Raw genomic sequence first — 4390 nt, 5'->3', positions numbered from 1 at the left:
AATATATTCAAGGAAAGAGTTAACATATCTGATGTGTTTCAGGCAGTTCTTCATTTACTCTAAAGCCATTGATGATCCTTGGAGTAACTCAGAACTAAACAGCTGGAATGTTGACAAAGTTACCTGGCAATGGTGCTATACTATGCTCCTAAGATAGTGGGTCAAGATGAACTAGGTTTGTCAGCATGTTTACAGCAAGCATGAAAACTCACAGTGCCTGGTGACTAGTTTGGGGTCCACAAAATAGCTGGCCACGTGGCAAGTGTGGCCAGCTCCCTTTACAAGTTTTGGACTCCAAAACTCAAATAGCCTTTCCCTGGCAGGTTCTTCTCACACATGTCCCTGTGCTTTGAAACTAAAGAGGAAGATACATCATTGCAATTACTGCAGAGTGAGGCCCTAAAGCCTGTATTATGCATACATATGGCCATAGGCTATGTATACCTTTTAACCGCAGTTTCTATATTGTAAATTTCATTGTGATAAATCTTGTCTATTAGTATAAGTTTATGTTGAGTTATGTTAGTCCTAGCATATCATCAAACTGGTAGATGCTTATGGAATCACCAAGAAAAATTGTAATAATTTATTCATAACACATAATTTTAAAAATTAATGTTTAATGCAACTTGTAATTCAGAGGTGTCACTAAAATTGTTAGTAAAAATATTTGGACTGGTAGATGATGAATAGAAGGTAAATGAAAGGTAGATTAGTAGACTATAAAACTTCAATCTGGGCTTCCCTGGTGGCGCAGTGGTTGAGAATCTGCCTGCCAATGCAGGGGACATGCGTTCAAGCCCTGGTCTGGGAAGATCCCACATGCCACGGAACAGCTGGGCCCGTGAGCCACAATTGCTGAGCCTGCGCGTCTGGAGCCTGTGCTCTGCAACAAGAGAGGCCGCGATAGTGAGAGGCTCACGCACCACGATGAAGAGTGGCCCCCACTTGCCACAACTAGAGAAAGCCCTCGCACAGAAACGAAGACCCAACACGGCCATAAATAAATAAATAAATAAATAAATAAAATTTTAAAAAAAATTCAATCTTTGTCACTCCTACTCAGGCAGGGGTAACAAAAAACAGAGAAATATATTTTAAATATATGTCCAAAAGTAATTATGACTTATCTTTTATATAGCATACAAATACAGAAAAGAGTTTACATAGTTATTTTGAATTAGAGTAAGAAATCAAATCCAAGATAATTTTTATAACACAAATAAGTATTCTTAGGTTAAAAAATATACATCCACCTAGAGTTGAGTCTCTGAAAAGCTATGTCTGTATCATCACTATAATAACTGAAATAAATTAATTCATTTTCAACAACAAACTGCAATTATCCATGTGATTTATTTGTAAAACAATTCTAAATGATACTATGAAGTAAATTGAAGTAAATTTAATTTGAAAAATGGTATGTTTTAAGACCATATGAATATCAGTGATATTATTCTTAAGAAACATGGTCATGTTGCTAAAAGATCAAGAATTTATAAGTATACATAACTCTGATTATTTTGGGTGTGCTTCTCAGTGTTCCTTTCATTGTCACACTTCTTTGGGACTTGGGAAAACACATGGTTAAACTTCAGAGTGAATTCCAACCAGGGACATATTGAAGCTTCAGATTAACCTTGAATATATAATATTACATGTATATATTTTATATATATTCTGTTTCAAATTTCAGAAAGAGTGAATTAACTAATTCCTACCATGTATACATTTCCACTTAGCTTTGCTGCAAGAATAGCTTACTCATCTTTTCTTAGAAGATGGACATGCACACACACATACACAAACAAATCCAAATATAATATTTCACAACAGTATATGTAGCCTAAATTCCATTTTAAAATTATTTACATGAATTCCTCATGAGTGAAATGATTACAGGCTTTCCTTAACTCTGCCCCATCATCATTTTCTAGTGGGATAATTTTCATCCAGCCAAGAATCCTTTTTTAGCTTTTCCAGTTTTATAAAATAATTTTAACCTTAACATTTATTTTTCTGCTGTTTAAAACAGATATTTCTGCACTCAACAAACAATACACAATAACAGCATAACAGGGCCCCTCTGACCAGAGCGTAAAATCATGAACCGTTACATACCCTGCCTGTAGAGAGAACAATTTAGAATTCTCATTAAGCTCCCTTAAATAACATCAACAACAACAAATAAACCCTGTGCCAGGTTTTAAAATGCGTCAGGATGGCTGTTGCCTTTATTTCAGAGAAGAGAAAGAAAATTTTACAAGTGCAATTAAATTATCGTTCTACTTTTCTTGTAAATTATCAGATATTGAGACTTTCTCTAAAACTTTTATGACATACTGCAATATATTACTGTCTATACTTCATTGAATTGCACATTAAAACAAGTGAAAATGTTCTGCAAGATATATCTCAATAAAATTGTGAAAAAAAACCTGTCTCATTAGCTCAGTTCACAATATGCTGCATATCTACAATGAACAGAGAGTATCTATGATGCTAAAAATGTTGCTTCCAATCCAATTACTAGTGTGGATTCATCAGTGATATGTAACTCGAATTCTAATAAGACATGAAAAGTTGCTGAAGTGATTTTCACATCCTATTCATGAGATACAGTACTTTAAATTTTATCCTGAAATTATACAGGACTAATAGGTGACAATAACTTTGAGCATATTAATCTTACCTTTAATGAGTTGGTTTTATTAGAAACTTCCAGGTGAAGCTTGTCACTAAAGTTGAAATAAGATTGTTGGTTAGGACACTGCATGATTCCTAAATGCTTTTTACTTAAGGTGGGCTTATGAGAACTTCCCGGAGTTCACACTCAGGAGAAGATTTGCTTTGTGTAAGATTTGCTATGCTCCTTTCTTTCTACCAGTACATATTATGCAGCTTGCCGAGGAAGGAGATGTTGTAAAAAGGGAGATACTTGAAACTGAGATTGCCCTGGCATTGTTGTGATTGGTAACGAGTGAGTCTAGAATTAGTATGAGTGAGTGTCTGAGGCACAGTGGAGAATAAGATCAAGAGGATGGGGAAGAAAGGGAAAACTGTGTGAAAGCAACAATGAGGAGGAAAAGAACACGTTTCCCATCTCCTGGCACAGGTATATGAAGAGTGTGAGATCAATGCACAGCTACGTGTCAAGAGGGCAGTGGAGGTAGCATATTCCTTAAAGAAGATCAGGGTTTTACTAGAAGTTGATGAGACAGTTAATAGCATGAAATGAAGACATAGAGATAGAGAGGGTTTTACAGATGAATAACAATGAATTCAGAAGGTACAATCTCAGTAATTGATGAATGTGGGGTCTGGGGTTAGGAGGAAGAAGGTGCCAGGAGACATGGCGATTAGAGTACCAAGAACATGGGGCACCTCAAAGTTGAACCCTCACCCTTGCTCCAGCCAAAAGAAAGATTTCTTCTCTGTAACTAATATGCCAGTTTCTTAAATCTAATACTAGGTACATTGTCTTTCTACCTTTTTTTAAAATTCATCTTGAACTCAAGAGCCAAGGCACTAATTTATTTATTTATTTATTTATTTTTGGCTGTGTTGGGTCTTCGTTGCTGCGCGCGGGCTTTCTCTAGTTGCGGCGAGCAGGGGCTACTCTTCGTGGCGGTGCGCGGGCTTCTCATTGCGGTGGCTTCTTTTGTTGTGGAGCATGGGCTCTAGGCGCACGGACTTCAGTATTTGTGGCACACGGGCTCAGTAGTTGTGGCGCATGGGCTTAGTTGCTCCGTGGCATGTGGGATCTTCCCAGACCAGGGCTCGAACCCGTGTCCCCTGCATTGGAAGGTCTTAACCACTGAGCCACCAGGGAAGTCCAGCACTAATTTATTTTGTTCATGTGTTCTTTAACAGTCTTTTTATATACAGCTTTGATTGCATATTTATATGGACTAATGTCATTCGTTTAAAACTTCAGTGCATTTAAGCAGTCATCTCCCTAAGGGAGCTCATAAATATTTCTCTAAATTATTAACACTCCTGTAATTCTACTAGATGTTATTCCCATTTAAAATTCCGTATCCCATTCATGGAGAGAGAGAAACCAGCTTCTTACTGACGGCTTCTTCCCAACTACATTTTCCATTAATCTGTGGTCTCATCAAGAATTCCTAAATTTGAAGCCGACTGTTTTATCTGCCTCCACCTCCCTGATTCTCAAATGGCAGAATGAAGTGGGAAGCTACTTACTGGGACCTCTGGATTTTGCTATTATTTATCAGCTCAGAGCATGTAGGGAGAATGTCATTTCATTTCATTTCCTATCTAGTCTAGACAACAATGGACTAAGGTCTGGCAGAGGATAAAGTTTGCTACAAGCAGATCATCAATCAAATGATGTCTAAATACTCCACTGTTAGAAAATTTACCA

The sequence above is a fragment of the Eschrichtius robustus genome, chromosome 2, assembly GCF_028021215.1.
Source record: "Eschrichtius robustus isolate mEscRob2 chromosome 2, mEscRob2.pri, whole genome shotgun sequence".
NCBI lineage: Eukaryota > Metazoa > Chordata > Mammalia > Artiodactyla > Eschrichtiidae > Eschrichtius > Eschrichtius robustus.
The sequence above is the reverse complement of the archived record's forward strand: the minus strand, read 5'-3'. Positions refer to the sequence as shown.